The sequence below is a fragment of the Mytilus edulis genome, chromosome 7 (genome assembly GCF_963676685.1).
Source record: "Mytilus edulis chromosome 7, xbMytEdul2.2, whole genome shotgun sequence".
Classification (NCBI taxonomy): domain Eukaryota; kingdom Metazoa; phylum Mollusca; class Bivalvia; order Mytilida; family Mytilidae; genus Mytilus; species Mytilus edulis.
Genome location: NC_092350.1, coordinates 62189877 through 62217626, shown reverse-complemented (window position 1 = coordinate 62217626; position 27750 = coordinate 62189877). Strand labels below are relative to the sequence as shown.

Below are 27750 nucleotides of genomic sequence, written 5' to 3'. Positions count from 1 at the left end.
TAAGTTGCAGTTTTGAAAACAATATTAGGTCAATGTCAGAAAAAAAAATATTTTGTACTCGGCGCAAAATTGGGGAAGGGCTCAGTAGAACTTCGTCCTTCCCCAGTTTCTCAGCCTCATACAAAAAATATTACTGAGACTGAGAAACTGGGGAAGGACGAGATTTTACTGCGCCCTTCCCTTCCCCAGTTTTATTCGGAATACCAAAAAGTTTATATCTTTATGACATTGACCTAATATTGTTTTTATACTGCAACTTAAATCAAAACATTGATTTTTAAATCGTAACTATCATAAATTAATAGCATAAATATCAAATTTAGTATTATCCCTTGATGAACCTCTGATGGTAGAGAAAGTTTTCCATGATGAAATTGACATTGCACAAAATATAGAAATCAACGGCAACGGAAGCCCGCAATGAACGGTGTTTTAATCTTTTGCTGACGACAACCTCTAAATCTACTCAGGACCAGGATTCTTTAAGGTAAAAAGTTACGAAATATATCAAAGTATTTCACATTTGAGTATGGTGGTCCTGAAATCAAATAAGGTGTTCAAACTTGTGGTATTCTAGTTGGGTGCAAAACTATGGAAGGGAATATCCGCCAAAATTATACAATTCTTAATTTGTGAAATGGCATGCAATTTCTTATTCGTATAACATATGCAATTTCTTAATTTGTAAAATGTCATTTCTTAATTTGTAACATGTATTTTTTCCATCCGTTACACGAATTTCTACATTTCTTGATTTGTGAAATGTAATTTCTTGATACATGTGTAAACACAATTTTTTAAATTGTAAACGTATTTTCTCCATTAGTTTCATGAATTTCTACGTTTCTTAATTTTTCAAATGTAGTCACTTTGTTTTAGTCACGTTTTGTGAGATCGCGTCTGTGTAATAGTTACCGCTGCCAGCCAAAGAGAAGTTGCGTTTCTAAAGAAAAATACAAGTTACAAATCAAGAAGTTTGACAAGTCAAAAGTTTTACAAATCTAGAATAAAATAGCTGTGGAGCCATGTCAACTCGTACCTTCGCAAACTCGTACCCAATATTTACCAACGCGTATTTCTACCACAATATATCTCAACTTTTAAAAATGAAACCCATTTTCACACATTTCAAGTATATTTAAATAATATTTATAATTCATTATGTAAAGTTTACGGAAGTGTTTCCCGATTTTTGTTTGGAAAAAAAATTATGAATATCTGGTGCCATCTAATACTTTCGAATGGACCTATTTTTTCAATTAATTGTGTGTCAGGTTATTTATTTTCAAACTACCACAGAACAAACCTTTGATTTTTGTGATTATCAAGGCTTAGTTATTTATTTTCAAAATCCTCCTCCCCCAGAATATCAAATAGTCGTCCCCTTAGTAGGACACTATAAGGACAACTAGCTGGATAAATAATAAACACACACGGACAATTACAGTAAGGGTATGACCTTTTGTTATTCTAAGGATGGGAATGGGGCCGGCAGCAGGATCTTTTGCGAAATTTTTTATTCATGTTAAAGATTTCACTTGTCGCTAAGCATGCCTATTTTTCCAGCTCTTGACCAGCCCACCATATTCATATTCAAAATACTCCTGCCACCTCCCCCTTTAACCCAACAAATCAAATGATTTTCTCCTTATTGAACACGAGTTTAAATTGATTGATTGTTAGTTGTTTGTTTTTAACGTCAAGCGACTAATATTTCATAAATGTTTAGACAAGACCCGAAATTAAAAGTCATGTATACAATATCATAACAAGTAAGAAGATGTGGTATGACTGCTAATTTGGCAACTATCAACTGAAGTTCAATGAAGTAGTATTATCAATTATAACCAACCGTGCGGCCTTAAAAATGACAAATATCCATACTGTATATTACTTATAAAAGGCAACGACAAAAATGTGAAACAATTAAGACGAAATAAAGTAACGGCCTAGCGATATATAACAAACCCATTCTAAAAACTTCAAATATGAGTCGACAGATATAAGCAAACAATAACTTCTCAACTACATGCTCATGATAATGTGGCAGGATTCAACATGTGTGTGAGCGTTTAACCCCTAAACTTAGACAGTCAGTGTTGACGTAATAGTATAACATAAAAACAACGTTTAAAAGTCCGTTGCAATTGGATTGACCCAAAAGATCGATACGAGACACAAAAACAACTAACATTTACTAAAGATTATAAACGCGAAGCACCAAAATAAGAGTATTTGTAGTAACTGAAAACTACTAGTACTAGCACACTATTTAAAAGCCAATTAAAACCAGCATATAAATCATGCTCTTCCAGACTAAAGTATCAACCACTGGCGGATCAAGAAATGTTCACAAGGGCCCGGGGTTTGTGCAAGAGGATACTCGCTCTAATCATGCTTCAGTATATTATCAACCCCGCCCCTAAATCCTCCTCTGTCAAGCATTACACAACAAATGGATTTAGTCATAAACAGTCTGAAAAACGCCATTACCTTGCACACTTTTACCTTGAAACATATACATTTGTACGATTAAGGTTCTTAGAAAGTGGTGGTACTAATGTTTTGACGACTACTAGTAGATTTGTTTTCCAGGACCAACAGGGAATAAACAGATTTTAAGAACTCTGCAATATCTTTTATATACAATTTTTAAAGAAAAGATGTCCTTTTCGGTCAAAATTTTTTTTAGTATATAATAGAATCCATATCGACAGTTTGCTGACAATTTGCATATAGGCTATTTTTTGCGTGATTAAATCAAATATGTAATAAAAATATACCTTCATGTGCTACTTTTTTTTAGTAAAATAAAGTCGAAATTTTGTATATTTGCTCAAAATTCGGATTTGTGGACGTATTTTTCCTTTCGACAGAAATACATAACTTTTATGTTTTAAAAGATAAACATAATCTGTTTTTGTTAAATAATTTGTAAATTCTGTTTTATATATATAAAATGTAGTTTAAATTTGTGCAATGTGTTTTTTCAAATTATTCATATCAACTAAGTTGTAATATTTTTTGTTAAGCTCATGTGGCTCTAGTGAACTAATAAAGTTTAATACCGCAGTCCCACTAGGCAACGATCGTACTACGATCTCTGAAAAAAATGCAAATTTTGACGATCGTTGTGCGATCGCAGTAAGGTCGTATCACGGTCGTGGTGAGGTCTTCAAGATCGTGATGAACGTAGCCAACTTTGAACATGTTCAAACCAATCGTGGTGCGGTCGTGTCGAAATCAGGTCGTAGTATAAGCGTAGTAAGAGCACACTAAGGTCGTGGTAAGATCTCAAAGGTCGAGACCACTACGATCTCACAGCGACGTTATTACGACCTCACTACGACCATCACGTTCTCACTGCGACCCAACTACGCTTCCACTACGACTATATCACGTTTACACCACGCTGTTTAAGACCATAGTATGATACTAGCACGCGTATGCCGTCCTCATTACGCATTTCTTACGATCTGACTTCGTTCATACTACAACCATTATTCTCATTGTCATTTTCACATAAAATATTAAATCTCTCCAGGTTTTGTCTGTCTGAATGTAATTAAGACAACTTGCCCATTTTCTCTAACAGGCTAACAGACAAAATTATAATTTGACGCAACGTCAGATATTGCTACCATTTAGTGTAACAGAAAAATGACGTTAAATTGGAAACGGGCTTTATCTAATTCTTCCTGCTTTCCTTTTTGGGTAAACGCAAAGTATAACACACAAGTATAAATGCCGTGAGAATCCAATCAAATATGGTTTTATAATTAACATAGGATTAAAAAAATACCACTTTGAGCATCTGTTCCGCATGGTCAAGCAAGGCTTGAATAATTGTATAGTCATTCCATGCGCGTAGTTCTACGTTTACGTCAAAACGCCCGGGCGTACACTTGAATTTTGAAAAAAAAAAATAGAATAAGAAAATCTGGTTAAAAGCACATCAGCCGTGTGATTCTTTCTGCAGTGGATTGTAATTGTGTATAAAAAGGGACTGAATTTACTTTAATCAACTAGATCCTATTTTAGATTTCTTCCAATTTTCTGTAAAAGTCTGAATATACTTTTCTTATATTTAATGCAATTCATTATCTGTTGAGATTCGATATGCGGTTTGCATTTTTTTGTCGAGCCTGTGATTTATGTCTAAAAAGCGAATCAAAGCGTCGTCGGCGGCGTCAATATTAAGATTTCGAATGGATAAAGTGTTTGAATGGCTCTCCGTGAAATTTTACGAAAGTTGGAAGAAAAATGTTTATGACCAAAAGAGTATCTGAAGCTATATAACAATGCTTTAATTTTCCTGCATTTAACAGATAAAAGGTATTCTTTCTGCAATTAATAAGTGGTCACAGTTTGGGCTTAAAGTTTGTTAATTCTTAATTACATTTTACTACTTTGTCAAACCTTTATCGAATTTTATAAAAGTTTGGAAGAGGTTTTTTATGATTAATGTCTGAAGCAAAATTTTGAAAGCATTTGTTTTCGTTCATTTTCTGATCTTTACTCATAGCCGGACTTTCTTTACGCAATTAATTGTTTTTTCATGATCAATTTATAAAACTTCATAGATTGTCATGAAATATTGTTACACTTTAATATTCTAGATCAAGAAAAAATATAAAAAGAGAATTTTAGTTTTTTTTTTTAAACAATTTAAGGGACTGATAAATTGATTCACTTTTTGTGGGAAGAAATTATATGTGTTCCAGGGAAAATTTTTATATCGCACCTGTTAGAAATAAATTTTCATGTCCATTAAAAGGTGCTTTTGTCGATTGTATGCTCACTTACGGCTCCCTTTAAACATATTTGAAAATAATATTGGTCTGGACGTTTTCTCTAAAACCAATGACCACTAGCTTCCAGTTTAACACGATGAATAAGTTAAACATATTTCAAAATTGAACATAAAAAATAAACCAATAAAATTCAAAAGTATGTTGCTATTAATGAATTTTTACTGACCGGAATGGTAGATCTCGTTCTCGATAACTCGATAGCTCTCGGGGACTTCGTCCCCTCGAAACCACTACCAGCAGGTGCTTTGACATTGAGCGGTTGGCACCCCCTCAGACCCCTCGCCAAGTCTCGGGCTTACACGTAAAAATGACCCAGTTACGCTACTGCATTCGTGTAGGGATTTTTTTTTTAACTTATTGTCACTTATCACAGCTTTAAATTGAACCCGATCTTAATAATTTACGACGCAGAATATATGCTCCAAACATTTTATAACATTGCCTACATTTTTTACAAAATTGCACAAATCCCCAATTTACAGCCTCAATTTCTCGAAAACGAGCACGGTGACTTATGTTTTATTTTGTGTTATATTTTATAACTCGCTTGACCATCACAAAAAAAAAAACAACCATGACATTATACTGTACCATGTTTACGACGGACAGACGGAAGTCGGACATTTGTATACCATAATACGTCCCGTCAAAATTTGTGCATGCAATATTTGCCACTGGACATTAATCAACCAACAATTAATCAATTTATAGGACATAGTCTTGGTATTTAAGTGGGTTCGCGGGTCTAAATCATTTATATAGGATTTCTCTATATTTTTCTATAAATGAACTTTATCTTATAGTTAATAGAAATATAAAATAAAAAAATGGGGTTTCCGTTCATTTACGTTCACAATCTGCCTTCGAAAGAAACATACATCTTTGTAAAAGTTTTTTTTCTCTGTTGAACTAATAGGAGAAATAAAAGTAATATCGAAATAAAAAAAAGAAATTTATTACAGAAATCGCTCAAATTTTACAATAATTTAGTTTAAGTACAGCATATATCGAAATTATATTAAAAAATATAGGTCACCGATGAGTTACAAGAGATATTTCAATTTCAAAGCCAAAAAATGGCATTTTCCACCAAAGGGAGATAATTTCGGGAACTTTTTCAATGATGTTTACATTTTAAAAGTCATCTGGGGCCAACACGAATTAATTGTTTTGAATGTTTTTTGTACCATATGATAAAGTAACAGCTACAAAAGGTAATAAATAAAATTTGTAATGAAAAACAAATGTTTCATTTTTTTCAGAAATTTTTATACCCTCGAGCCTCCTTAAGCTGGCATTTAAGGCAGCGCCTTCCTCATATCAAAAATGATAAAACTATATAAATGACATTATATCGAAAAACTGTATCGGATGCCAATAGGTTGTAATTTAGGTTGAATGGTCGGTTACATCTCTGCTGGATCAGGATTCATTACTATCAAAGCTCCCTCTGACTCTACGTCTACCCCTACCACCACGCCCACGTTTTCTAGTAGATTTTGATGGCATGCCTGTATTGTTTCGGAGAAATCGACGTATTTTAAATCAGAAGTAGAAGGAATGGAAGAGTATTGATATGGAACTGTTCAACACGATGTTGACGTTATTGGTGAGAACGTAGTAAGATTGCGATATTAATTACACCTTATGTAGTAATCCGGGGTTTTGATTGGTTGATAGCCAGTGTATTTTTTACCAATTTACTGTTATCAAATGAATATCGTTCATTTTTAACTCCGCCGGGGTATTTGCTAAAAGGATATGCCTTTTTTAATCTCTCTGCCGTGGTATTTTGAACAGATATATCATGTTATGGAGGGGTATTTGCGAAAAATACAAGTCGAGGGACTCAAATTTCCCGAGCCGCTAGGCAAGGGAAATTTTGTCCCAAGACTTGTATTTTTTGCAAATACCCCTCCATAACATGATATATCTGTTTAATTACACCGAATGAATTTTAATTAAAACTCTCTGAACTAGGAAAAGGAAATATTTATTTGAGGACAAGTACTATCATAAAATATACCGCTGGAACTATACATATACTTATACGCGTTCGCGCTGTCTTTATGTAACGTCATATCCGAAAAATTGGCGGGAAAATGCTCGAGAGGGTAAAAAAAGGAATATCCAAAATGGCAAATACCATGGTATTTGAGGCATATTCACCGCCAGTGGTGAAAAACAGTCAGATTCGTTTGAAATGAGGAAGAAATGTTAGAATATGCGAAAAATACACTGGCTATCAGCCAATCAAAAGCTGGCATTCTATAAGGTGTAATTAGCCAAAAAATACTCTATCCGACTGGACTCTTGTAACGTCACGATCATCAATGCGTTTTAGTACATTAACATTCGGTGTAATTAAAAAGATATATCATGTTCTTGAGGGGTATTTGCGAAAAATACCAGTCTTGAGAATGAATTTCCCTCGCCTTACGGCTCGTGAAATTTAACATTCTCTCGACTGGTATTTTTCGCAAATACCCCTCCTTAACATGATATATCTGTTCAAAACGTAGTATAATTGTGGCAAGAACGTGCTATAATCGCAGTAGAAGCGTGGTGCTATCGTGTTGCAATCGCATAAATCGTGATTTGGTCATAGTGTAAACGTGATGAGCGTAGAAAGATCTTGATAAGCGTAGTGAGGACGCATAATAAGCGCGGTGAGAAAGTATTATAATCGTAGCGGGATCGTTGTAGAAGCGTAATGAGGACGTAGTAGCATTGTGAAATCAACGAAAATTTACCTTTTCATGCCGCTCATACCGCGACCTCACCATGATCTGAATTTATTTTAGATCGGGGTGAACGTAGTGCGATCGTGGTCTATTTTTTAGTGCATGCTGAAATATTTTGGTGATTACAGAGAACTGCTCTTAAATGTAGAAAAAACATCTTATTAAGGTCTTTCCTCTCCGCGAGGAAAGACCTTATTGTTTTTAAGGTCTTTCCTCTCCGCGAGGAAAGACCTTATTGTTTTTCTCCTGTTTTTTTTTTTTTTTTTTTTTTTTTTTTTTTTTTTTCATCCAGCATTTGTTTGACATGGCCTCCTCTCGTTTCTATTGGAGTTATCAAGTCCAAATATGGACCATCGGTAGACCTCATCATGAAGTATTACCAGATGAGGCTGTGTTGGATTTCATCATCCCCTTTAGTAGTTATCTCCCTTTTATTGTTTTTTTTCGACATGGCCCCCCCTCGTTTTTTTTGAAGATATCATGACCTTATTTGGACAAAAGTTAGATCTCATCATTATGTGTTACCATATGAGGCTGCTAAGGATTTCATCATTCCCTATGAGAATGACGTCACCTTGAAGCAATTTCTTTCTTTTACATTTTTCTCAAAAAGTATTCAAGATAGAATCGATTTGAAAACGGCAACATGTACAAGACCAGATGGCAATGATAATAAACATATACAATCATTTTGTTGTTAACCCTTATAAGGAGTTATTTCCCTTGAAAAAATATACACAATTTTTGAAAAATTGTATCTCGAGAACCGGAAGTCGTAAAGACTTGGGACCTACACCAATAATCTTAAGTTCATGTGACCTTTAATTTGCACCCAAGGTCAAAGGTCACCAAGTGCAAAAAAAAAATACGCTGCAATTTCAAGCTTGCATATTAAGAAAACGATAAGAGTTTGCTGCATACTTACAGCGTATAAAATGTTCCTCTCGACGAGCTCTACAATTTATACACTGAGCTCAACAGATTCCGACTGTCTGTTCAAAAGTTACGACGGGATGATTCTTAAAAGTATAGTATTGTGTGTATATCTTTTTAAAGGTAACAGATATCAACCTACTATAAACTGCAAAGATGATCAGTAGTTCAAGACCTTCAATTTGAGGTCAATGTCAGGTCATGATGAAATTTCACCTTGACCTTCACATTATACTATGACCTTGACCTTGTGACATTTGAAAGGTCAAGTGGTCCTGAGTTGAATGGTGATAGTCCCATGTCTCTACGACTTCCGGTTCTCAAGTTTTGTATTGCATCATATATTTGATGATTAATTGTGACCTTGGTGAACTTTGAAATTGTCCACATTCTTTTCTATAATGTTGTCCTTCAACTGTAGATTATTTATCATTTAACAGATTTGAGATATCTATTGTCGTTTTAGAGATAACGCAGTTTGAAGTTTTGCGAGCGGAGGCATGTATTTCTGAATCATCAAGAGCTTGAAGAGGTTGACATAGTTATATGTTTGACCAAATACCAAAAAAATTCCATGGAAAAAAACACCAAAAAATCAATTTGAAATTTTCATGTTTTGCATTGACTTTGTAAGTTTCATAACTTCTATTTATATAAGTGATATTGCATCATTATTTGCACTTTGTCAAATGGGGTCATCTGATATATCAAATTGAAGGTCTTAATAAACTCTACTTAAAAAATGAAAATTTTAAACCCCCTTTTCATCCCAGGGGGAAGGGTGGGGTCATTTAGTGCAAACATTCAAATTTCTCAGATGGTAAGGTTGTCGCATATCAAATGAAAGAACATAAAGCGTACATTTCAAATTCCAAATTGACGTCCCCCAAAAATTGGTTGGATGGGGTCATTGAGTGCAAATAATAAATTTTCTTTTACGATAGGGTTGTTGTATATCAAATGAAAGGTCATGATGTGTACATTTGAAATATCAAATTCCCAACCTCCAAAAATTGGTTGGATGGGGTTATTAAGTGCAAAAATCAAACTTTTTAGAACATGGTGTTGTCGCATATCAAATGAAAGCTCATCTACCCTGTGTTACATATATCATACTTCCGATCTCAAAAATGTAGGAGGATGAGGTCATTAAGTGTAAAAAGCGAAAAGTTTCAAAAGGTATGCTTGTCGTATATCAAACGAAAGGTCGTACAAAGTACATTACGAAAACATCACTTTTACAGGAAAGACCTTTCAATTGTTTTACAAACAATTGAGATACTAGTTCTCCTGTTTTTTTTTTTTTTTTTTTTTTTTTTTTTTTTTTCATCCAGCATTTGTTTGACATGGCCTCCCCTCAGTTCCATTGGAGTTATCAAGACCAAATATGGATCATCGGTAGACCTCATCATGAAGTATTACCAGATGAGGCTGTGTAGGATTTCATCATCCCCTTTAGAAGTTATCTCCCTTTTATTGGTTTTTTTCGACAGGGCCCCCCCTCGTTGTTTTTTAAGATATCATGACCTTATTTAGACAATAGTTAGATCTCATCATGATGTGTTACCATATGAGGCTGCTAAGGATTTCATCATTTCCTATGAGAGTTATGTCCCCTTGAAGCAATTTCTTTCTTTTACATTTTTCTCAAAAAGTATTCAAGATAGAATCCATTTGAAAACGGCAACATGTACAAGACCAGATGGCAATGTTAATTAACATATACAATCATTTTGTTGTTAACCCTTATAAGGAGTTATTTCCCTTGAAAAAATATACACAATTTTTGAAAAATTGTATCTCGAGAACCGGAAGTCGTAAAGACTTGGGACCTACACCAATAATCTTAAGTTCATGTGACCTTTAATTTGCACCCAAGGTCAAAGGTCACCGAGTGCAAAAAAAATTTACGCTGCAATTTCAAGTGTTCATATTAAGAAAACGATAAGAGTTTGCTGCTTACTTACAGCGTATAAAATGTTCCTCTCGACGAGCTCTACATTTTATACACTGAGCTCAAAAGATTTCGACTATCTGTTCAAAAGTTACGACGGGATGATTCTTAAAAGTATAGTATTATGTGTATATCTTTTAAAAGGTAACAGATATCAACCTACTATAAACTGCAAAGATGATCAGTAGTTCAAGACCTTCAATTTGAGGTCAATGTCAGGTCATGATGAAATTTCACCTTGACCTTCACAGTATACAATGACCTTGACCTTGTGATATTTGAAAGGTCAAGTGGTCCTGAGTAGAATGATGATAGTCCCATGTCTCTACGACTTCCGGTTCTCAAATTTTGTATTGCATCATATATTTGATGATTAATTGTGACCTTGGTGAACTTTGAAATTGTCCCAATTCTTTTTCTATAATGTTGTCCTTCAACTGTAGATCATTTATCATTTAACAGATTTGAGATATCTATTGTCGTTTTTGAGATAATGCAGTTTGAAGTTTTGCGAGCGGAGGCATGTATTTCTGAATCAACAAGAGCTTACCACTTAAAATGTTTCAGAAATTGAAGAGGTTGACATAGTTATATGTTTGACCAAATACCAAAAACATTCCATGGAAAAAAACGCCAAAAATTCAATTTGAAAATTTCAAGTTTTGCATTGACTTTGCAAGTTTCATAACTTCTATTTATATAGTTGATATTGCATCATTATTTGCATTTTGTCAAAAGAGGTCATCTGATATATCAAATTGAAGGTCTTAATAAACTCTACTTAAAAATGAAAATTTTAAACCCCCTTTTCATCCCAGGGGGACGGGTGGGGTCATTTAGTGCAAACATTCAAATTTCTCAGATGTTTTTTTTTTTTTTTTTTTTCATCCAGCATTTGTTTGACATGGCCTCCCCTCGTTTCTATTGGAGTTATCAAGACCAAATATGGACCATCGGTAGACCTCATCATAAAGTATTACCAGATGAGGCTGTGTAGGATTTCATCATCCCCTTTAGAAGTTATCTCCCTTTTATTGTTTTTTTTCGACATGGCCCCCCCTCGTTGTTTTTGAAGATATCATGACCTTATTTGGACAATAGTTTGATTTCATCATGATGCGTTACCATCTGAGGCTGCTAAGGATTTCATCATTCCCTATGAGAGTTATGTCCCCTTGAAGCAATTTCTTTCTTTTACATTTTTCTCAAAAAGTATTCAAGATAGAATGTAATTAAAAATGACAGCATGTACAAGAAAAGATGGCAATGTTTATGAACATGTACAATCATTTGGTTATTAACCCTTATAAGGAGTTATTCCCCTTGAAAAATTGTACATAAGTTTAGAAAAATTGTATTTCGAGAACCAGAAGTCGTAGAGACATGGGACCTTCACCAATAATCTTTAATTCATGTGACCTTAAATATGCAGTCAAGGTCAAAGGTCACTGAGTGCAAATAGAAATTACGCTGCAATTTCATGCTTACATATTAGGAAAACGATAAGACTTTGCTGCATACATACAGCGTATAATATGTTCCTCTCGACGAGCTCTACATTTTATATGATAAGTCCAAAAATGTCCGACTGTCTGTTCAAAAGTTACAACGGGATGATTCTTAAAAGTATAGTATTTTGTGTATATCTTTTTAAAGGTAACAGATATCAACCTACTATACACTGCAAAGATGATCAGTAATTCAAGACCGTCAATTTGAGGTCAATGTCAGGTCATGATGAAATTTCACCTTGACCTTCACAGTATACTATGACCTTGACCTTGTGATATTTGAAAGGTCAAGTGATCCTGAGTTGAATGGTGGTAGTCCCATGTCTCCACGACTTCCGGTTCTCAAGTTTAGTATTGCATCATATATTTGATGATTAATTGTGACCTTGGTGAACTTTGAAATTGTCCAAATTCTTTTTCTATAATGTTGTCCTTTAAATGTAGATCATTTACCATTTAACAGATTTGAGATATCTATTGTCGTTTTAGAGATAATGCAGTTTGAAATTTTGCGAGCGGCGGCATGTATTTCTGAATCAACAACAGCTTACCACTTAATATGTTTAAGAAATTAAAGAGGTTAACATAGTTATATGTTTGAACAAATACCAAAAACATTCCATTGAAAAAAACACCAAAAAAATCAATTTGAAATTTTCATGTTTTGCATTGACTTTGTAAGTTTCACAACTTCTATTTATTTCGTTGATATTGCATCATTTTTGGCACTTTGTCAAATGGGGTCATCTGATATATCAAATTGAAGGTCTCAATAAACTCTACTTAAAAATGAAAATTTTTAACCCCCTTTTCATTCCAGGGGGAAGGTTGGGGTCATTTAGTGCAAAAATTCAAATTTCTCAGATGGTAAGGTTGTCGCATATCAAATGAAAGAACATAAAACGTACATTTCAAATTTCAAATTGACGCCCCCCAAAAAATGGTTGGAAGAGGTCATTGAGTGCAAAAAACAAATTTCTTTTACGATAGGGTTGTTGTATATCAAATGAAAGGTCATGATGTGTACATTTGAAATATCAAATTCCCAACCTCCAAAAATTGGTTGGATGGGGTTATTAAGTGCAAAAATCAAACTTTTTAGAACATGGCGTTGTAGCATATCAAATGAAAGCTCATCTACCCTGTGTTACATATATCATACTTCCGATCTCAAAAATGTAGGCGGATGAGGTCATTAAGTGTAAAAAGCGAAAAGTTTCAAAAGGTATGCTTGTCGTATATCAAACGAAAGGTCGTACAAAGAACATTACGAAAACATCACTTTTACAGGAAAGACCTTTCAATTGTTTTACAAACAATTGAGATACTAGTTTTGCTGTATATTTATCTAATTAAAAAAAAAATGCACGATTTACGTGGCGACGGTTTTTTTTTAACCATAAAATTTTTTAAATCTTGTTTTGAGGAACTTTTTATGATTTTTTTAATTGTGATTTATTATTAATGAATGGACCACAATTAATTATACATGTTTTATTCAGTTTTTATACGACCGCAAAAATTTTAATTTTTTGGTCGTATATAATTGCTATCACGTTGGCGTCGTCGGTTGGGATTGATTTTGGGAGATTTGGTCCCAACATTTTAGGAATTAGGGGCCAAAAAGGGCCCAAATAAGCATTTTCTTGGTTTTCGCACTATAACTTTAGTTTAAGTGAATAGAAATCTATGAAATTTTGACACAAGGTTAATGACCACAAAAGGAAGGTTGGGATTGATTTTGGGAGTTTTGTTCCAACAGTTTAGGAATTAAGGGCCTAAAAAAGGGCCCAAATAAGCATTATTTTTGGTTTTCGCCCAATAACTTTAGTATAAGTAAATAGAAATCTATGAAATTTAAACACAAGGTTTATGACCATAAAAGGAAGGTTAGGTTTGATTTTGGGAGTTTTGGTCCTAACTGTTTAGGAATAAGGGGCCCAAAGGGTCCAAAATTGAACTTTGTGTGATTTCATCAAAAATTGAATAATTGGGGTTCTTTGATATTCCGAATCTAACTATGTATGTAGATTCTTAATTTTTGGTCCCGTTTTCAAATTGGTCTACATTAAGGTCCAAAGGGTCCAAAATTAAACTTAGTTTGATTTTAACAAAAATTGAATCCTTGGGGTTCTTTGATATGCTGAATTTAAAAATGTACTTAGGTTTTTAATTATTGGCCTAGTTTTCAAGTTGGTCCAAATGGGGGTCCAAAATTAAACTTTGTTTGATTTCATCAAAAATTGAATAAATGGGTTCTTTGATATGCCAAATCTAACTGTATGTAGATTCTTAATTTTTGGTCCAGTTTTCAAATTGGTCTACATTAAGGTCCAAAGGGTCCAAAATTAAACTAAGTTTGATTTTAACAAAAATTAAATTCTTGGGCTTATTTGATATGCTTTATCTAAACATGTACTTTGATTTTTGATTATGGGCCCAGTTTTCAAGTTGGTTCAAATCAGGATTCCATATCAAGTATTGTGCAATAGCAAGAAATTTTCAATTGCACAGTATTGCACAATAGCAAGAAATATCTAATTGCACAATATTGTGCAATAGCAATTAATTTTCAATTGGAGTTATCTTTCTTTGTATAGAATAGTAGTTGATAATATATGTTGGAAATTTGCCAGACATGACTATGATGTCATTTTCTATTTTTATTTGCCAATAACTTTATGTAAATAACTTCATTGGAAATTTGCCAATATAAAATGTTGCTGATGAAGCTTTTTTCCCTTATCTTATCTAAAATGTTTTTAGATAATGTATGTTGGACATTTGCCAGACATGACTATGATGTCATTTTCTATTTTTATTTGCCAATAACTTTATGTAAATATCTTCATTGGAAATTTGCCAATATAAAATGTTGCTGATGAAGTTTTTTTTTTTATTGTTTTATACAATAAACAATGTATATTCACTTTTACTACCAACCAATCTTTACCATTCAGTGATAACAAGCACTTTATTTTACATTTTAATATTTTATGATGTATTTAAAAGAGTAGTTATTGTTGCAAACTCCATTAGAAATTTGAATTGATATCAGTTTTGGAAAAAGGGAAACGGGGATGTGAAAAAAAGGGGGGGTTAAATTTTTCTCATTTCAGATTTCATAAATAAAAAGAAAATTTCTTCAAACATTTTTTTGAGAGGATTAATATTCAACAGCATAGTGAATTGCTCAAAGGCAAAAAAACCCTTTTAAGTTCATGAGACCACATTCATTCTGTGTCAGAAACCTATGCTGTGTCAACTATTTAATTTTAGATTTAAAAAGTTTGAAGAAGAAATCTTTAATTGATTTGTAAAATCTTGACATTTGTTTTGTGTAAAAAAAAAAAAACCCATGTAATGTCAAAAATTTGATCACAATCCAAATTCAGAGCTGTATCACGCTTGAATGTTTTGTCCATACTTGCCCCAACTGTTCAGGGTTCGACCTCTGCGGTCGTATAAAGCTGCGCCCTGCGGAGCACCTGGTTTATTATTATAGTCACTGGCATACATTATTATCTAAGAAAAAACACAGATTATTTTGCTGTATATTTATCTAATTTAAAAAAAAAATGCACGATTTACGTGGCGACGGTTTTTTTTATCCATAAATTTTTTTTAAATATTGTTTTGAGGAACTTTTTTATGATTTTTTAATTAGATTTTTTTTTATTATTGAATGGACCACCATTAATTATACATGTTTTATTCAGTTTTGGTTTGATATAGTCACTAGCGTTGTTTCAAATAAACTGGCGTAACTAAATTTTCTAATAAATTATCGTAAACTTTGTTTATGTAATCCAACATAAAAAAATGTGCTATATTCGACGGCAAATTGAATTGTTGTTTTGTAACTTCTTCATCATAATATCTCCTGAAGAAGTCCTGATTCATTTTTTTGGACTATTCAAAAGAATATATTCTGGAGATATACAGAAGAGACCAATAAAAAAAAATGTGTAAAAAACGCCCTAGGTCTGTACATGAAGAGACATCTATATCAGCAGTTGAGTACTAGTGCTAGTCTCAAGTTTTTTTTGGACTTGTCTGTCTGTCTGTTTACGGTCCTTGGACAGAAAATTTACTTAAATTATTTCCGCACTTTTGCATTATGCTTGACGATATTTACTTGATATTTGTTATATTCAATGTAGTTTAAAGAACAAGTTTAACCGATAGGGGACTATATTTATTGCCATGCAATAGACAACTTTCGAGTTCGATGCATTTCCGTCAAAAACTCTGGTTTTAGTGAACATCATTTAACGTTTAGGGGCATCGTCACTTCCGTTCCAATGTTGAGCGAGTGGTTGCAAAACTACATTGCTTTATTGTACAAATTATTCGGCAAATAAAAATCCTCATAATTGACAATCAGCATTGCTGTCATAAGGAGACTGTGATTAAGTAGTACTACTTACAAAATAAACTTTATTTTTAGTTTATCCTGTATTATGACGATGATGAACGGTAATAGTGCAGGAAACAGGCGACCCCTCTATCTAGTAAATGACGTCAAAAAGGCGTGCATAACTGACGGGTTTAATGCCTAATTGCACTTATTGACGCCAGTGGCGGATTCAGAGGAGGGCGTACAGGGCGTACACCCCTCTTTGCTTGGACTTTTTTTGTTTGTAAAATGATTAATCAGACTTCGTGAATTTTGCCATTTCCTGTGTATTTCATTTTTATGCGACAATTCTTTACTTATAAAGATAATTTCGCTGGTATTTACTGATTGTGTCAAAGTCATGTGATTCTCTATGGTGGAGTTGACCAGTGCGTCAAAAAAAACGTCACTCAGTCATTTTGAAATTCAAATTACAGTAACACGTTGATTAGGCTGAGTGTGACAACCATGCATGAAACCTTCAAAGCGACACAGGATTGATCAAGAACGTAGTGACTTCTATTTCACTATTCAACCAAACAGAAAGTAAAACTTTTACACTCTCATGAAAAAAATAATCCGCAGCAATATTGTTTACCAACGAAAAAATGTTTAACCCCAAACGCCCCAGCCCTATTTTAAAATAACATGTGGATCATTATTCAGCTATTATGTCAATTTAAACTATCATGTTATTTTAAAATAGGGCTGGGGCGTTTTGGGTTAAACATTTTTTCGTTGGTAAATAATATTACTGAAATACCTTAGACTGCCTCTTCAATTCAAATGGTTCGTACCTTAGACTTTCAAGCTATCCAGAATTGAGGAGTCAGTCTAAGGTATTTGAGAGAGAAAAAAATCTGACTCTTATTTTTGCATTAAATAAAAATTCTGGCCCTTACACTTTACAGCAACTATAGAATATACATGCCCCACGCCAGGAACCATTTAAAAAGTGCATTTTACACTTATTTTATGTTTTTTAGCCAAAAAAGGTCCCAAAAGCTTTTAAAACTTCGCCCCCCTTTCAAAATTTCTAGACCCCCCCCCCCCCCCCCCCCCAGTATAGAACAATTTTGTCATGAAATTGCCTCCTTTGAAAGTATGCAAAGTGCATGCAGGTCATAATTTAATTTGTTGAATGATTTATTTTTTTACTATTAGTGGGTGCCATAGGAGGTCCACTGGAATTTTTAGCGAGAATAACTTGGCATGGAAGAAAGGAAGAAAGACAATTCAAGTTGACTAACATTAGTTTTCTCTGTTTTGATTAAATTTAAAAAATAAAGCTTTCAAATGAGAGTGCATAAGATAAAAAGATTCCCTGAGGAACACCTCCTTTTTTTGTGCTCTAAATTTTCAACCCTCGAATTAAGATTTTCGATCTAAATTAAAATGAATACCTTGCTTTCTACCCGATCTTTATTATGTGCCGGATCGGCAACTTTTTAATTTTATTTCATAAGAGAAAATCTGCATTGCCGTTAAACACATGCACGTTGTCTGCTTGGTTACCCGCCACAAAAAGAAATAAATAGCCGAACTCCAGGATAATAAATTCTTGCAGAACGTGATTTTTGCCACAAGGAGCTTACCTAAGGATAAATACCGAATATGGAAAGTGAAACTAAAATTCAAAACATAATATCTGAAGGCGGGCACATAGAAGAAAAGAAGGTTTTATTTTTTGGCAAAGGGTTCCTAAGTAATCTTCTCTGCATGTGTTCAAAATATACATGAAATATTTGCAACTACCGCTTGTCTGTTCTATAAATTATATCTGTTACTTTAAAGAATTTAGATAAATAGGTAATGAGTCCATTGGACACAGCCCCGCTTGCATATCGTATAAAGTTATAAAAGGACATCACTGAGGAACAGTAAAAGTGAAACTACCTAAATTCAATTTGTACTTGATCCGAGTTTTGTCGTAATAAGTATTGTTTATAAGTTACATAACATTTGGTTTAGGCAATTTAGACTAAAGTTAAAAATAGAAACCAAAAATTATCATTTTTTCATTTGTATAGGGGCATAACTCTAAAATGGGTAGAATGACGACACTAACATTCAAACTTGATCTGTTTTTTGTTGTATTTAGCATTGTTTATAAGTTTCATAACATTTGGTTAAGACAAACTATAGTTTATAGCGAACAGAAACGAAAAAAATCAGCTTTTTTTTTTAAGGAGCATAACTCTTGAACGGTTAAGGTGACCCCACCATAATTCAAACTTGGTCTGTGTTTTGTAATAATAAGCAGTGTGTATAAGTTTCATACAATTTGATTGGGGCAAACTAAAGTCAGAGAATGGAAACGAAAAATTCAGCAAGTTTTCCAATTGTTAAAGATATACAAGACCAACACAGGCTAAAGGTCCCGACTTCGTTCAGACACAAAAAGGCGCCTGGTTTAAACTTGTTTTATACACGCCCATCATTTCCCTTTCAACTCTAGCCTATGTAGACATATATAATTTTAACGTCCACAATTTTGAGTGTCATTGTCAAAGAATAGATTTTGAGGTCCCTAACGATTATTACCCGGCTCTACAGCTGCCCTAAATTGCCCACTCTAAACGAAGCTTGCAGAAGGGGTCTTTTACATATGTACCATAGCTTGGTTGCTATATCTTCCTTTACGTTTAATATGACGGTGCTAGCTATGAAATGTAATTATGATTAAACTGCAAGCTATCCGCTGTATCTCAAAAGGCTATCTGCTTCTTCAGAAAATCCGATAGTAGTGATTATCAATCCATTTTATTTTTACGAAGAGACATAAACAACAAAAATAATCAACAATACTGTATACAATTCTATAAGCAATCATCATTCCAAAATGTTAAACAGTTACACCAAAAAAATAGTTTCGCTTCCACAGTTTTACGCAATTCGACTTTTGTAACTCGCAACTCGACTTTCTCAAGTCGGAACTGGACTTTCATAACTCGCAACTCGGCATTCTTAACTCGCAACTCGACTTTTGTAACTCGCAACTCGACTTTTGTAACTCGCAACTCGACTTTTGTAATTCGCAAATCGACTTTCTTAACTCGCAACTCAACTTTTTTAACTCTTTATTGTGCCTACAAATAGTAAACAATCGTACAATACTCGACTTTCATCATCGGATAATTGTATTGTCACTAAATCAAATACAGAATTATACAAATCAAGTTTTTCTTTTACTGGTCATTCATTATCCAGTGAAATTAAAAAATCAAAAAGTATATCTGCTTTCAAATACTCCTACCAGTCGGAAAGCCAGTTGAAATAGAACAAAAGAATCGAAGCTCTTTGTTAGAGAAGGCGAGAAGTGCTTACTGTAATGTTTACTATAGTAACAACATTTTTAAATGTAAATAGAAATGAATAAAACGACATTTTTCTCCGAATACGGATTGTTTTATTTTAAAAACACCATTTGCATAAGTTTTCAATTTATCTATTTTTAATATCAAGTCGACGTCATGGGTATCCATCAAGTTGGATGTAGAAAATGCATAACCTCAGATTTTTTTTTAAATTTTACCACGCACGGAGAACATATGTATCAATCTATTAGTTCAGTAATTTTCATGTCTTCCATTATGTGACTCAAGAAAAAAATCAAAAAATTGGGTAACAAATGTATCGAAAAGAGAAAATCGAGTGCACCTTTTTATGTTAAGGCGTGTTTTAGGAGTATATTTTGTCTTTGAAACGCACGAAGCAGGAGTATTTGATATATCATCTCGCTTCAGATTCTATCATTTTTAACCGGATTTTTGTGACAAAAATGTCGGTTATTGATTTGGGGATGTACGGCGGGCGGCCGGGCGGGCGGGCGGGCGGGCGGGCGGACGGCAATCAAATGTTGTCCGTGCATTAACTCATGAACCGTTCAACCAAAGCTTTTAAAATTTTAATATGTTGTTACTGACAACTAAATGAAGGTCAAGTTCAATAATGGCGATTTTAACTTTTACCGTTCAGGAGTTATGGTTCTTGAAAGATTGAAAAATGAAGTTTCCAGTCGAGTCTGTGCATTTACTCATGAACTGTTCTACTAAAGCTTCCCAAATTTTAATATGTTGTTACTGATGACAAAATGGAGGTCAAGTTTAATAATGACGATTTTGACTTTTACCGTTCAGGAGTTATGGTTCTTGAAAGATTGAAAAATGGAGTTTCCAGTCGTGTCCGTGCATTTACGCATGAACTGTTCTACCAAAGCTTTCCAAATTTTAATATGTTGTTACTGATGACAAAATAGAGGTCAAGTTCAATAAAGATGATTTTGACTTTTACCGTTCAGGAGTTATGGTTCTTGAAAGATTGAAAAATGGTGTTTCCAGTCGTGTCCGTGCATTTTCTCATGAACCGTTCAACCAAAGCTTTTGAAATTTTAATATGTTGTTACTGATGGCAAAATAGAGGTCAAGTTCAATAATGACGATTTTGACTTTTACCGTTCAGGAGTTATGGTTCTTGAAAGATTGAAAAATGGCGTTTCCATTCACGTTGTTGCATTTAATCATTCAATCTAAGCTTTTCAAATTTTAATATGTTGATACTGATGACAAAATGGAGGTCAAATTTGATATTGACGATTTTCACTTTCACCATTCATCAGTAATGGTTCTTGTGATATTGCCAGGACACAAATAAATATTAATAAATCCGGTTTGCTGTCGTTGTGACAGCCTCTTGTTATATACATGTATCAAAGCTACAGGCTGACTTATAACATTAAACAATCACAGTACGAAAGGGTCAAGTGAAATACCTATCTAATGAATCACAGAGTAGGTGTGTTCGAATAGCTATTTTTTTTTTAATTAAAAGTACTTGCCGACAGTCTTTTTAGTTGGATGATAAAAATGCATATATTTTTTTGTGTGTGTGATAACTAGGGTTTATAATCTTCAACCACTGATTTTTTTTAGTCTGCCCTTCCACGAAATATTTAATTAGAATTTTTATAAATGTTTAAGAATTTTCGAAAATTCCACCAGACAACCGATCAGACAATAGTTTTATTAATAAGTTGAATGCAGACAAGATCATTAACTGCTGCTCATTAACTACATATAGTAGATACATTTGTCTTTTAAAATACAACTGACATATAAGGATCGTAATGGTGCTATGTGGATAAATTTATCGGTTTTCAAGAGCAAAATTGGCAACGCGTCATCCCTACAATGGCTTCTATTTCTACGATTGTGAAAATGAACTGGCGTAATGGGGAGATAATTTTGACGAAGTAGAATCCTTGACTGTTACACGTCATTATTTTTTTTAAAGTGTCAAAGAGGTATGGCCAATTTCCCGTGAATTCTTTTCATTCGATAAGATAGGTAAATTATGTTGTAAATAGCCCGATAGATGCCAATTATAGTACATTAAAATACGTCATATCATCTATTTTCATATCTTGAAAGGTTTTCATACAAAAAACAAGGCCAAGACTATTGATTTTATCTGATTGTTAACACCCTTTATGCGCATAAGGTAACATAACACGTAAATTGTTAGGAAGCCAAATAATATCGAACAAGTTCAAATAGGATGCTTTTTATCTCATTCTGAATATATGTATATCTGTATTTGTCCTGGTCTGTAAGGTTTAATCGTCTATAAGATAAGATAAGATCATAATTATATATTTTAACCGGACGACAAAATCTGACATCAGTTGGTCATAAAACACCTAATGTGTTACAACCACACAACACATCATCACATGTAATATGGCCTTTCCTGTCATTTTAACAAATAAAACAGCTTCTTGATGTGTTACATTTAATTACGATTTGTAGTGTAATTGATTTGTTCTGTGGTGTTGTTTTATTTTCTGATGACTTAGGTACCAGTACAGGGACAGTGGTACACATTTCAGTAGTAGTATCTACACAGTTGGTGAATTGGCGACAAAATTGCTTTTGACTGCATTTGTTAGTATAATACCATGTTCAAAAAAGGTTTCCCAAACTTGTTTGTGTTGTTTTGAAACTTGTATACAATGGCCTTATTTTAAGTTATTTGTATATTACACTATATTACACATGCAACATTTGAGCTTCATTGCTATATAATCAATTCTCGTGTTATTTGTCTCGTGTTATTGGTCATGTACAGGCATCTACTTCAGTTTGACGGCAGGTGTTCCTTGCAAATATGTAAAAAATGTAAACACATGAATAGAAAGTTAGTCAAGAGTATGTACAGTCATAGGAATGCATGCAAAAGCGTTTTTTCTTTAATAAAATGATATATAGTCAAAATGATTCACAATGACTCTATAAATTAAGCAAACATCCCATAAAATATGATAAAAACATCATTATCTAATATTTCAATACAAAAAAAATCAAAACATCCATATGAGACTAGAAACCCTTTCTTGATAATAATATTTCCCTTCAAGTGCTAGGCTCTACCGATTGAGCCACGGCGGTGCATATGATTGCTTCTGGTGTTAAATCAACTATATACATGTAGGTATCATAATCTTTCAGTCAGTTTAATTGAAGTCTGGAGCTGGCATGTCAGTTAACTGCTAGTAGTCTGTTGTTATTTATGTATTATTGTCATTTTGTTTATTTTCTTTGGTTACTGTAACATCTTCTGACATCAGACTCGGACTTCTCTTGAAATGAATTTTAATGTGCGTATTGTTATGCGTTTACTTTTCTACATTGGCTAGAGGTATAGGGGGAGGGTTTAGATCTCACAAACATGTTTAACCCCGCCGCATTTTTGCGCCTGTCCCAAGTCAGGAGCCTCTGGCCTTTGTTAGTCTTGTATTATTTTAATTTTAGTTTCTTGTGTACAATTTGGAAATTAGTATGGCGTTCATTATCACTGAACTAGTATATATTTGTTTAGGGGCCAGTTGAGGGACGCCTCCGGGTGCGTAATTTCTCGCTACATTGAAGACCTGTTGGTGACCTTCTGTTGTTGTTTTTTTCTATGGTCGGGTTGTTGTCTCTTTGGCACATTCCCCATTTCCATTCTCAATTTTACAATTGAGCGATGTTCAACTTTTTCATTGAAAAGTTGTTTCTTAGGTAATACTGTAATAAGGACACACTAAACCAATTTCATTTTTGAGGGAAAAGTTGTATTAATTACAACAATAACAAAAAACATAACTTGTTTCTTCGTTTGAAATGTCCTTCTTGGGGGATTTCTTGTTTTTCCAACCTGAAAATACCCTAAATTCTGCATATTTGACTTTCATCCTTTTTTAGGGTTGAAATAACTATCTTTCACACATATCATTATATATGATAATCGACATATTGATCAAAAAGCATTTTTATTTTTTTGTTTTTAAAGTAAATTTTATTCTTTCAGCACTTTTTTTAAATTGGCCCTTCTGTGACTAAAATTATCGGGAAATTGGCCCTACCTCAAATTTTATAAGTTAAGCCACAATGTAAACTATAGGTGATTTTTTTATACGACCGCAACAAATTGTTTGGGATCGTATAATGGGATGACGTCGTCGTTGTCTGCGTCGTCCGAAGATACATTGGTTTCCAGACAGTATCTTTAGGAAAGGAAATAGATCTTTATGAAATTTTTTCAGAAGGTTCAATACCACAAAAGGAAGGTTGGGTTCGACTTTAAGGAATGTGGTCCCAACCGTTTAGGACTTAGAGGCCCAAAAGGTGCCCAAAGCAAGCATTTTTCTTGTTTAAGGATAATAACTTGTGTATAAGTATTTCAATTGCTCTGAAATTGTATCACAATGTTTAAAACCACAAGTAGAAGGTTTAGATTCATTTGTAGGATTATGGGTCCAAAGTTTAGGAATTAAGGGCCAAAAAGGGTTCAAAAACAATCAAGACAATAACTTACAAGTGTGTAATTGTATGGAACTCTCTTAAATTGTACCACAATGTTCCATATAACATGGGGGAGGCTGGTATTCAGTTTTGGATTAATTGCCTAAAATATGTAGGAATTAGGGAACAAAAAAGGACCAAAAAGAGGCATGTTTCTAGTTTCCAAACAATAACTTGTGTTTAAGTGACTGGATATCTCTGAAATTGTACTACAAGGTTCCATACTACAAAGGAAAAGATGGGATTGAATTTAAGGGTTATTGCTTAAAGGGGGGGGGGGGGGGGGGTCAACAAGTTGGGGAAGGGGGGGTTTTTGTTTACAATTTTTTTAAGGGATTTTTTTTTTTCAAAATTTTTCAACTTTCGAATTTTGAAAAGTTTCAGAAGAAATCTTCAATTGCACAGTATTGTGCAGTAGATTTGTTAGATCTTTGACCACATTTATTTTGTGACAAAAACCTTTATTATGTCAAAAATTCGATCACAATCCAAATTCAGACAGTATCAAGCTTGAATATTGTGACCACTGCGGTCGTATAAAGTTGCGCACCCGCGGAGCACCTGGTTGTTGTTGAGGGACCCCCCTTATTGGGAAAAATTTGGTTGCTTAAATAGGGAATCACTGAAGCTTGACTGGAACGGGCCCCGTCTTAGGCAGTCAGTGGGCCCCACTTATCCACGTAATCATTGTCCGTTAACTTATCTAAAATTGTAAAAACTGTTTCTCCTCTAATATTCTTATGAGCTTAATTATTTTACCAAACTAGGGCACAAGAAATCTTCATAGGAATATCTAGATTGGACATTTTCTAAGGGGATCCACAGAACTCTGTGTCTCATCTACAGTTGCTGCTGTTAGTGTAATGTAAAAGTGTGATGTTGACTTAAAAAGTGAGTATATTTATCAGTAAAATACAGAATTAAAAGAATATATATATGTGTATAAAATACTCGTATATAAACTACGGTTTTTATATACTGATAATAAAATCAATGTTATACCAATAACAAAAATATATATATATATAGATCTAATTTAAGGGGTAAAATTGGTATAAACTTATTAGAAAATTTTTCTTGTTTTAGTTTATCATGGAGAATGCAATGATAAATTACAAATTACAAAAATTCCTTAATCTCACCATTGCACATGTCAGAAATGCGAAATATGTGGACTCATCTTTAAAATTCCTTAGTAATAACCCTGATTGGTAAGGTTACCGTAGTATTTGATTATTTTACGAAAATTGTACCCGGAATTTTATTTTTAGATTGCAGCAACAGAATGAAGAATTCCAAGAGTCTAATACGGTTTATTTAACAGGATTTTATCATTGAATCAACATTCTACAAGAACATAACATACAAATAAATGAAATAATCCATGGGTACTAATAGTAATTTTGTGCAGGGGAGAACATTTAAACAATACTTTAATGTAAGAGACATACAGTGGTGTATTTTTAAAGAGACCGAAAGAACCTGTAATAACTTGCCATGGGTATATTTTCCCAATCAGAAGCTCGTTCATAATAATATACAATTTAAATTAAAATTATTGTATAAACATTACAGATAAAGTCTTAAAAGAGCAAAATTTAATTTAGTTTTAAATAATTACATTAGATGTATGTTTCATTATAATATTTTATTCTGATTGGCTAACTGCACATCACGTGTTATTCCGTAAGCAGTTGCATTGCTCAATACAACTTTTCACTCATGATAACACGTGCTCCAACAATAAAGTGCACAGGTGAATTAAATAATAAAATATATAAAATTCGTGTTTTCATGATCATAGCTAAAAATGTAATTATAAGTATTGAATGCTTCTTTTTGTAACTTTATAGGGTTGTAAAAGCGTTGACCGGTACATTTTTAGAATGAAGCGCTTCCGCGCTTCATACAAAATGTACTTCGGTCAACGCTTTTACACCCCAATAAAAGTAAGTCCGGTATGGGCCGATTTCGGCCTCAATTTTCAAGTTCATCTAACGAAAGATTTTAGACACTTTCTAAACACTTAAGTGTCTATTTCAATTGATTCAATTAGTTAATGGCGAAGATATTAACTTAATAAGTCATTTAAAACGCCCCGATTTAAGCTTAAATAGGAAAAATCTATCAAATATGCCAAAAATCGTCACTTTTCAGATGATTTTTGTCAAAAATGAAAGTGTCCGCATCCGTGTTCATCCTCAACCTTTATATATATTATGTATTATCATCAAATACAACTTACATTTCAATATTATGAATGAACACGAATGCGGCCACTTTCATTTCAGACGGAAACCGTCTAAAATTTAACTAAAATGCTACAATTGTGAAGATTTCAGTAATTTAGCATGACTTAATGATGCTAGTACCCGATATATGTGCATTGTTTTGTCAAAAACAGCCCATATTTATGTAGCAGAAGCATTCTACTTTGCAATAAATATCTAAACGATTACATTTTCACAATTTTCTAAAACTGCTATATTTTGAGGCCAAAAAGGGGTCTTACTGAACCTACTCCTTTACAAAAAGAAGCATTCAATCGTTAAAGTACAAAACATTGAAATAAAAAAAGCTTTTACTTTTAGTCCTTTCCATGTTGTCGGACATGTAGAAAGTTTATGCTTTAACCATTTATGTAGCTCCATATAGCTATATAGGGGACTGGATCCCTGCCCCCTAAAAGAAAACGCCTTCGAATCCGACAGCAATCAATCGATAAAAAACAACAAACAAAAATCTAAAGGGAAATATGCCATTCGTACACTTGATACATATAGCATGCTCTCCATTGTGAATTAAAACTAAATCAACACAGATTTTTTATGTTTTTTTTTTAACATGATAAGGTTCCTACCTTGGTTCAGGCGTTTGAATAAATTATTTTTAGAATATTAAGTTGATAAATGGATTAGAAAAAAAATCATAAAAGAATGAACATCTTTCGTTCTGTCTTTTGCAAGTTAGACTCTTTTCCCTGAGTAATTTGTTTCAAAGTTGATCAACAAATACAACTAAAATCCAGGATGCGAGTCATCTATGTACATGACATTGCTTGTCTTCTTGCTGTATTGTCGCGCCTGTGACATGCGAAAGATACAGATAACAATCCTACGGTGTTAGCTATTTGTATTGAGCCTGATATTTTATATGGTAATTGACTTGAACTGGAGGCTTCATACCTTGTGTACAGATGGCTTATACATGTATAACGAAAGTCTGTATTGTCTGTTGGCCTTGACCTCATTTTCATTGTCAAGCAACTGCTTGAAAACAAATTTCTATTTTTGTTATGTTAATTTCTCATTTACCTATTAGTGAACTACCGAATTGGACTATTTATCGGGTTTGTAATAACACGGGTAACGGGATGGGTACTACATTTATATGTGGAGCAGGATCTGCATACCCTTCAGGAGCACCCGAGATCAAACCCATGGTGGGGTTCGTGTTGCTTAGTCATTAGTTTTTTATGTGTCTTGTGTACTATTATTTGTTTAATTTGCACAGGTCATTGGTCAATGTTAAATTTATGGTTCATTGGTCAATAT

At 33.5% G+C, this 27750-nt stretch overlaps 1 protein-coding gene and 1 long non-coding RNA gene across 2 annotated transcripts in view; one reads left to right on the top strand and one right to left on the bottom strand.

Annotated features, from left to right (window-relative positions):
• LOC139481954 (protein mono-ADP-ribosyltransferase PARP14-like) overlaps positions 1–27750 on the bottom strand; it is a 49510-nt gene that overhangs the window by 9459 nt on the left and 12301 nt on the right. The gene's annotated exons all lie outside the window — the stretch shown is intronic.
• LOC139481955 (uncharacterized) lies at positions 403–25607 on the top strand. Its single transcript, XR_011654734.1, has 3 exons — positions 403–487; positions 24964–25087; positions 25468–25607. It is a non-coding gene; the product is annotated as an uncharacterized lncRNA (long non-coding RNA).